This window comes from Eublepharis macularius, chromosome 12 (genome assembly GCF_028583425.1).
Source record: "Eublepharis macularius isolate TG4126 chromosome 12, MPM_Emac_v1.0, whole genome shotgun sequence".
NCBI classification, from domain to species: domain Eukaryota; kingdom Metazoa; phylum Chordata; class Lepidosauria; order Squamata; family Eublepharidae; genus Eublepharis; species Eublepharis macularius.
Genome location: NC_072801.1, coordinates 1086582 through 1096207, shown reverse-complemented (window position 1 = coordinate 1096207; position 9626 = coordinate 1086582).

Sequence of the window (9626 nt, the reverse complement as noted above, 5' to 3'; positions counted from 1 at the left end):
GCCCGGCGCCCCGCCAGACGCGCCCCTCCTGCCGCCGGTGCTTCGCCGCTCGTGCGCCCTCGACGCCTTCCTTTCCCGCCCGGGAGCTTTGCAGTCCGCCGTCGCTCCAGGCAGAGGCTGCAGGCGCCTCTCGGCGGGCCGGGAAGCCCTCGGGGCGAGTCGTAGCTGCGAGAGCGCCGGGGCCGATGGCTCTCGGTCCCGGCGCGGGGTTTTGCAGAGCGCCGCCGGCCCCCCTCCGCCCTCTCTTTCGGATTGCTGCCTGGGGATCGGGCCCAGGGATCGGCGAAGCGGGTCCCCCGCGTTCAGTTTTAACACGGAAGCTCTTCCCAAAAGAGCCCTCGAGTCTCCCGCGGGAAAGCGCAACCTCGGGCCCCTCGCTCGGCTGCGCTCTGCCCTGCGCCCGGGCCCTTGTGCCGGCCCGGGCCTTCCTTGTGTGGCCCTTCGCAAGGGCAGTCCGGCTGCCTCTTGTCAGCAGGGTGCGGGCCGCGCCCTCCCGCAGGCGAGCCTCGGCCGGCTCTCCGTCTTCCGCGCCTGCCTGGCCTCTTAGTTCTGTTCTGCTCCTTGCGCCGTTCCCATTGTCTGCAGAAGGGGCCTGTAGGCAGCAAACAGCCGGAGAGGGCCCAGAAGCGAGCATTTTCCTCGGGGGAGGCTGAGGCTAATCTAGACAACACAGAGCTCTCCCCGGAAACCCAGGGTTTGCCAGCAGGGTCAGTGCCCGCACCTGGAATGGCCTCGGGCATCTCCTTCGGCACTCCTGGCGCTGAAGCTCCTGATGGGCCGAGCTTGGTTTGCTTCCCCGCCGTGGCCCCTAATGCCAGGAGCGGCAGAATGGCAGACTCCCCCGAGGGAGGAGGCGCCCCTTCGACGGTGGGCGGGGCTGCCTCACAGGCAGTTGGGGGCAGGGGTGGCAAGGCTTGGGGGGGGTCCCAGGGGGAGTTCAAGCTCTGGCCGGCTTACAAAATGGAGGGAAGGTGAACAGCAGCTGCTAGACAGAAGACACAACACACACACACAGCAATTGATGCAGCCACCCTCATAGCTCAGGGAAAAGGCCTAACAATAATGGGGGGGGTCTGTTTTCAGACCCGTCACCACTCCTGTGTGCACCGAGTCGGCCTTTTCATCAAGCTGTCCTCTCCGGCCCCAAGATCTCTTTCCCTTTCAGTCTCAGCCATTTCAGACCCTGTGGGCCTATAGTTAAAGTGTGCCTCACATCAAGCCTGCACTGAATTTCGCTTGAAGGGGGCTGGCAGCCTCCCTCCCAGGCACGGGTGGGGTCAGGTCTCCTTTGTGTCACCTTGGCCATGCCATTGGGCGATTCCAGGCTAGAAGGCAGTTACAAAACACCAGAGGATGTGACTGCTGCACAGAGGAGCCTCCTCCCACCCACACCTTGGCCTCTTCCAGTTTCTGCCAGGCTGGGTGTCGCCCTAAAAGCCGCCTCGGCCTTCGCTTCCTTCTCCCTCAATGCCTCTCCTCCCTCTTGGTGAGTGCCTGATATTTGGCATTAGCAAGTTGCGGCCTGTGGAGGAAGCTGCTGGCTGGGCTGTTGTTTTCCACAAGGGAACGCTGGGCTCCCTGTTAATAAAGTAATAAAATGCAGCTGTTCAAAGTTCAAAAAGTCCCCAGGTCAGTGCCCCGTGAGGGGGTTCATCTAGGCCTGCATCCACCAGCCCCAGGAGTCACCCAGTTGCCCTGGAAGGTCAAATAAACCGGGCACCAGGGCCAAGCCCGCCCCCACTGCTGCCCCCCAGCGCTGGGGTCCGGACAGGGAGGCTTCCTTGGCCCTCTTGGCCAGAAGCCCCTGCCAGAGTTCTCCGCCCTGCGTCTGCCTGGCCCAAGGCCTCCTGGTGTGAGGTGTCCACGAACCCCCGCACCCAGTTCCAGATCTATGGCTGCTCTTTTTTATGGGGTTTCTAACTGAGCTCCAGGGCACATAGCCCCCCCCCCAAACCTCAACACTGCCGTGACACTCCACACTGGAGGTCCTGGAGCTGCAGATGTTGTTTAAAATTGCTGTAAAACAAGACTGGAGAAAGCTGAGATGGGGGGAACCCGGGACTGCGACGGGCTGCGGACGACGTTCTGGGTTCCCCCTACAGCTTCTTGAACGATGGCAGCTCTGGACTCGTCTGCCTGCAGGAGCGGTTCAGAACCGGGCTCTCTAGCAGCTCAAGTAATTTAAATCCTTATCTTTGAAATCTACTCAGGTGTGGATGGTCTTCGCAACTCCAGCCCCGGGGAAGAAATTCATTAGAAGTGTTGCTATATCCCCTGATTAATTCTCACAAGAAGAGTTCTGAGTCACTTCTTGGGTAAAACAGGTTGTAATTATGAGGCGATCTCTTACGTGCAGGCTGAACTCTGGTGGTGCTTTGAACCCAAACAGGAAACTTGACACAGCCAAGCATCCCTCCGACAGGGGAAGTGCCGCCTTTTCTCACACAAGGGAAAGACCCAAGTGGAGAAAAACCTGAAAGCCTGACGCTGTCAGGACACTGGCCAAGCAAATGGTTGTCCACAACGCAAGAACAATTCAGCCCTGTTTCCACAACATCGCCTTAACACTTCGCACTGAACACAATTGTTTGGGGACAAACAGGCGGTCCGCAGCTGTATTTGTAGCCAAGGCATCAGATTGCTTTAGGAGATGGACGGTCCACAGGTTGTCTCCGTGAGGCTTCTGCCTGGGATTGGGAGGGGCTGCTTGGGCACCCTGGAAAGGAATTCCCCCCAGCCTCAGACTGGGCTGATCATCTTTAGTTCAGGCTACAGTTGGACTCAGTCCAGGAACCAGAGAAAATATCATGGACTCTAGGAAGGGAGGAATACCCCTGGGCCCTTAGAATCATAGAGTCATAGAGTTGGAAGGGGCCATACAGACCATCTAGTCCAACCCCCTGCCCAGTGCAGGATCAGCCTAAAGCATCCCTGATAAAGATTCATCCGGCCTCTTCTTGAAAACTGCCAGTGAAGGGGAGCTCACCACCTCCCTTATTTGGCAGCATCAAGGGGGAAAGGCCTCTAGGAGACTGGACGGGACTTGAGAAAGGGGGCTTAATGGCAGCTGTGGGGAGATTGCGGCCTTCTGCTGGCAGAGGGGCTGCAGCTAGCCCGGGGCGCATTCTGCCAATCCAAAGAAAACCACCCTGTTGGGATGCTTTGCATGGCTGGTGGAGCGTGTCCCTTCCGTGGCTGAGCGAGCCCACCACCACCACCTGCGGTGTTTCCAAACCCTCAGTGGACTCCAGCCCTGAAGTCCTGGCCTGTTCTGCTGAGGGGGGGGGGGAGATAGTGGGGCTCCTGCACACGCTCAGATACTCAAAATGCAGAAATGAGTGGATCCAGGGATCCAGGGATCCACTCGGTTGGTCATCAAGCTGCCCGGTGTCCCGTTTTTTCCTCCCTTGCAAAGGCACAACAGGAAAGCCGTTTCTCTTCCAGGAGGTCTGTAGGGGTGAGGTCCCGGTCTGTCAGGGCAGCTGTAGGGAAACAGTGGTCCAAATGGACCCTGAGCCGGGGGGGCCCTCGCAGAGCCCCAACCCCTCTGGCTTAGGGGCCTCCAGAAAGGCTGCTCGTCGGCATGAGTGAAAGGGGGATTCCTGCCATTGGAGTATGTGCAACTCATTGGCACCACTGGGTGAATCAGGCCTGCTCTGCGAGTAGGGCAGCAGCATCATTAATATTCAACTATTCAAAGTAGTGTCATAGAAATGAGGAACCACCTCTTTCCCAAGAAGAGCAAGACGTCTGTCTCCAACGCAAAACTTGCAAAGGAGCGGCACAGCCCTGGGAGACTTGGCTCTCTGCTGGGCCAATTGCACCCCTGTGGTGGTGGTGGGGGCGCGGGGGGGGGCTCTCTCTGCGACACACGAACCCAGACAGGCGTGCTGCTGCAAAAGCGTAGACTTCTGTTCACCAGGTAGCCAGGAGCCTCCAAAAGGGAATGCTGGGCTCCCTTTTAATAAAGTAATAAAACACAGCTGCTCAAAGTTCAAAAAGTCCCCAGATCTGAGCCGTTCTTTGGCCCTAGGCCATTTGTAGGAGAAGCCACTGATGTCAAAGCTACTCTCCCTCCACACACAAGCAAACTCTTTAAAGATGAATCCAGATCTGTTCTGCAGTATCATTGGCTGGCTGGTGGCCCTCAGTCTCTTCTCTCGCGGGGAAAGGCCCGTAGCTAAGACCCGTAGAAGAAGAGAGCACCTCCTCCTCCTCCTCCTCTTTTTGAAAAAAAGGGCTCCTGTGCAAACCGGGGTTTGTTTGGGCTCTGGCTGTCCCTAGGCATGGAGGAGCGGCTCCCAAGCACCTTTTTGCCAAGAGAAGCAGCTCATACCTGTGACAGAACCAGGGCGGGGGGGCATCTTTGCCAGGGGCCTCCTGTTCAAGGCCTCCTCAGCAAAACGGTCTTGCCTCTCTGCCGAAAGGGCGCTTGACATCTACTGTACGTGGCTGGGCTCACTTCCTTGGGTGCTAGCGGGGAGGGGGCAGGATTTATTTATTATTTATTTATTTATTTATTAAACTTCTATCCCACCCTCCCCACAAGCGGGCTCAGAGCAGGTTACAACAGTAAAACATAATTCACATTAAAAACTTCAATGAAACCACAGAATTCCCGTTAACGCCACCCCCTGACAGCGACCACCTTACGCCCCATCCCTGCCAATAACACACAGAGGGGTGGGCAAAAAGGAGGGGGGACGGGCCTTTCAGTCAGCTGGGACTTGTATGGGGGGCCAGATGGTCACACGGCCCCCTGGCAGGAGGCCGGTTGGGAGGCTTTCCGGTGACTGTTGGACCGGCCTCAACCATGTGCCTGGCGGAACATCTCAGTCTTTCAGGCCCGCCGGAATGATAGAAGATGCTGGCAGGCCCACCTTTCCTCAGGACTGCCTGGTCTTACTCTTTGACCAGTGTCAAGACCTTTGGGACCGAAGGCATCCCAGCGGAGGCCTCACCTAGCCAAACCTGCCGGGAAAGGAGCTCCATATCCTCCCAGGTAGTCCATTGGGTTGCCAAACCTGCTCTCCTTGTCCCGCAGTTTTTCAGCCTGTTCTGCCCAAACCTGCCTCCCTGCCTCTCCTTGTTTGGCTCTGCTGGGCCAGTTATGCCAGAGGGGGCTGGGAGCAGAAGCCTATGGAGCCTCTTGTGCCCCCCCCCAATCATGTATTATGCAAATTAACTGGCTGGCCCGCCTCTCCTCCTTGGAGTGACCTTGCAAGGCCAGCGGGGGCAAAGAGGAGCCCCTAAGAACAGGGAATCTGCAGACAGGCCACCACCTGCCAGGGCTGCAGGAAGTGCAATAGTGCTGAAGGTGAGGGGTGGGTGGGTGGGTGGGTGGGAGACTGTGTGCTGTCCCACCCCCACCACAGTTGGCTTGAAAAAGGGCCCAGGGGAGGGCTTTGCCTTGGCTCTTGGCTTTTCTTTGGCAGGACTGGCTTCTGGGCCAGGGGCTGGGCTTTGCAGCCAGGGGGAAACCAACAGGCCTATCCCAGCTGGTTCTGCTAACTTTGCCAGAAGTCACGGCTGCTTCTGGACAGTATGGTGCAGTGGTTAGAGTGCCAAATCCTCATGCAGCTCTTAAATGCTTCTCAAGTGAGTTTGGGCCTCTCTCTCACCCTAACCTACCTCACAGGGTTGTTGTGAGGGGGAAATGGAGGAAGGGGGAGCTATGTGTGCCACCTTTGGTTTCTTGGAGGAAAGGCAGGCTATGCATGTGTTTGGTCAGCCTTCATTCCAGTCGGCCTCTGCCACTCCCCTTTCCTTCCTTATGAGATTGGCCCAGCATCCGCGAGTCTATGCGGCAGATTCACAAATGCAGAGTCTGGAACGTTCCAACGCTTCCGAGCTCATGGACATCTGAGCTGATCTCATGTGCCCTGCAGGGTATGAAATTCTCCGCCAAGTGAATAGGACTGTTTGTGCAGCTGGAGAAGCAGGGCTCCGGGCTTGCCAAAGCAGATGCTCAAGTGCATGTCCTAAGACTCTCTGGTCCTTTCAGCAGGGCAGAGTCCAAGGCAGGCTCCCGTTTCACACCCGCATACGGCCGGCCGCCCACCTCAGACTTGATTGCCTATTTCATGTTAGCTGACAGGCAGGCAGGCAGGCAGGCAGGCAGCCTCCCCGCTGGAGTTCCAGCTGTCTCTCTCCAGGCGGGCGTTGCAAATGCTCCTTGCAAAGCAGAGGAACTGCTGTCCCGTGGCCAGGGCAGGGGGCAGCTGTATGTGGGCACCTATCGGGCATCCCTCCTGTGAAGGGGCAGTTCTGGGAGCAGCAGGCCGTTTCCTGCCCGAGGGGCAAAGGGCCTTGGACAGCTGTGGGACTGAGACCTCTTGCCACTGACGCAGGAACAGCTCCAGGCTGGTTCCAGCACACCTTGTCTTTCTAATCTCCTTGCTTGGGACAAGAATTCCTTGGGCCAAAGCTCAGAGGCAGATCAAGCTCAGGTATTTCAAACAATTCCACCCTCTGCAATTATCAGAGGAACAGAACACCACGAAAATCCAACGCGTTGGCAGGGGACGCCACCTCTGCCCTCCAGGCAATGTTCCAGCCACTTTGTCTCCCCCCAATGGGTGGGTGGTGAGGGTCTCCACCCAGGGATCAGAACACAGATGCTGGCGGGGGGGGCACGTTGCCAGCTCCTGGAGTTCAATGCCTGGCTTGCTGCAGCCCTTTTGCCTGTTCCAGCCCAAATCAAACCGCCTGCCAGGTCTCAGTGTTTGTGGCTCATTCATGAGGCCTCTCTCCCTGGGCTTCTCCCCAGGCCTCCCGGTTGCCCATGGCCATTGGGGAGGAGCACGATTGGGCATTCCCAGCTCGGCTGCGTTTTGTGTTTGGCACCCTCAGGACCTCTGGGAGAGCTCCAGATACTCATGTTTGTACAGTGGGGAGGCCACCTCTTCCCAGCCACATGTCAGACTCCACATTCAGTGGTGCCCAGGGGGGCCACCAGGCGTGCTGTCAGCCAGCCCGAGTCCACCAGGCCGTCCTGCCCCAAGATGCTCTGGCCGTGGCCTGCTGGGACCTGGCTGTGGCGCGGGTTGCTCTGACCGACCATCCCAAGGGCCCCCAGCTGATTTGCCCAGGTGCGGGCAGGGCATCTTCTGACATCACCTCTAACGCTTCCCGTGCTTTTCTTCAGGTTCTCTTTCCCTCCCTCCCTCCCTCATCTAGGCCGTTTGCGGTCTAGATTCTTCTGGCGTGATTCCGGAGCTCAGGAACAGCTCAGGCTGCTGTGGCCCCAGGCAGCCAGAGACACTCCTTGCCAGCCAGAGGCCTCTCTCGTCAGCTGTCACTGACTGGTCCTGTTGATTTCCCCAGGATGGCGAAATGGGGCAATTGGGCCAGTCACGGGTGCACGGCTTCTGGGTGAGTAAGAGAAGGAAGAGGCTGCTCTGAGGCAGGCTGGCCTGGCGTCTTCTGCAATTAGCTGGGTGGGGACGGAAGTGTGGGCCAGGCAGCGCAACTGCTGGGGCAAGGAACGTCCTTGAGGTCGGCAGCACCACCTGAAGGAGCAGCTGGCAGGACTCGTCGCTCTGCCTCTTCTCCGTCATCCCAGGCACGTTTCCTTCTGGGCCAGAAGGCCCTGCCCAAGGCCCTGCCTGCCTGCCTGCCCTCCCCTCCCCGTGTAGACCAAAAAAAGATTTACGATTAAATGCATATTGACATTTGGTTTCTCACCTCCCTTGACTCAGTAATGCCACTGAAAAGCACCACCCAATAAAACCAAGCTACAATGGCAATTAAAATGTAAAGTATTGTTTACTAGAGTAGATGCAGACTCTTCTCTTGGGCCTGCTTAGCTGCAGCCATTAAAAACCAGCCCAGACCAGACCAGGTCCTGTAGCACCTCCAGGAAAAGGCTCCAGCTTGCCTGGAGGGAGGGAAGGAGCTCTGGAAATACAGGGTCTGCCCTGCCCTGGAGGAGGCCTCTCCCTGCCTGGGCCCTCTCTCTGGACCAGGCAGGCAAATGGGCCGGGAAAGGAGGGTGGGCCTTTGCCAGTAGCTGGCTGCTCAGAGGGAGCTCCCGCGGAGGGGGCCTGCTGCTCAGGGTGGACTCTTTAAGATGTGAGACGCTGCAGAAGTGGGAGAAGTACAGAAGAGACAACCCGGATGGTCAGGGGCTGGAGCACCTTGCCTGGGAGGAAAGGCTCAAGTACCAGGAGCTTTTCCATTTAGAAGAGAGACAACTAAGGGGGCGGGGGGAGGTCGTGACAGAGAGTTATAGAATTATGCACAGGGGGGGGGGGTTAGGGCAGAGAGAGGCGTTTTTCTCCCCAAATCCTGGAACTTGAGGGTGTTCAATGAAACACATAGGTAGTAGATTCAGGAAATAGTTATTTACACAATGAGTAACGAAGATGTGGAAGTCGCTGCTAGGGGATGTAGTGACAGCCACAGGCACAGATTGCATTAAAAGTTGATGAGAGATTAATGGGGGAGCCGTCTCTCGGGCTACTAGCCACGGGGACTAAAGGGAGCCTCCACATTCCGAGGCAGTCAACCTCTGAGTCCCAGTGCCAGGAGGCAACTTTGGGGGAAGGCCTTGGACTCCGTGCGCCGTCTCTTGGCCCTCCGGGGCAACTGGCTGGCCCTGTGTGCGAGGAGATGCTGGACTCGATCAAGTCTCCCAGGTCTGATCCAGCAGGGCTCTCAGGATGTCCTCAGCAGCAGCTGCAAGCCCAGCGTCTGCTGGGGGGCCAGGAAGGAAAACGCCGCCTGCCTCTTGTTCTGCAGTTGGTAGCTGGGGATGGGCACCAAGGTGCCCGTCTCTTGTGTACATTTACCATTCTGAGGGGCAAAGGCTAGAGGGCGTTTCCTGGGAGATCTGCCTCTGTCAACCAAGCCAGGAAATGGTGGCAAATCCCCAAGGAGGCAAGCAAGGCCCCCCCCCACACACACACAGTCATTACCCAGGAAGGGGGAACGTGCTGCACAATTGCGACTGATGCAGCTGCTGTCAAAAGGAAAGCAACACCCCAGCCTGGTACGGAGCCAGTGGCAAAGGCCGGCCCCGGCCCCCCACCCTCCCTAGCCCTGCCTGGCCCCAACTGCCACTGATCAGGTGGCACTTCTGGTAAACACACCGGCTGACAGCCCACACCCTGGGCAAAGCACCGAGAACAATGGATGGCACCGAACCTCCCTGCGATTGCAAACTGGATGCTCAGAGGTGCCAAGAAGCCTCCAGGAGTGGCTCTGGCTCCCCAGCAATCACATGGGCTCAGGATCATCCATTTTGTTAGTTACATGTATAGGCATTTGCACCCCTTGGGAACCCTCAATGGCTTACAACACACCATTTAAATAAACCCTCCTTGCTGCGCACGACACCCCAGGCTAGGCCTGTACCCTGCGGCCTGGCAAACCATGGGCTGGAGTCGAGGGTGAACAGTCCGGCTCGGCAAGTGTGTGAAGGGAGCTGGGGGCTTTCTGGGGTGTCAGGAGGTCAGGGGGCCCCTCCTTCCTGGGGGCAGCAATGCTGCAGGCTTTGTTCTGGGACCCACCTGGAGGCAAGCCCACTGCCTGTTCCTTATTCTTGGGGAGCCACAGAGGAAGAAAGGGGAGGGGGTCTCACGGAGATCTTTCCCGCCTTCCCACTCCCATTGCAAAGAGAGAAC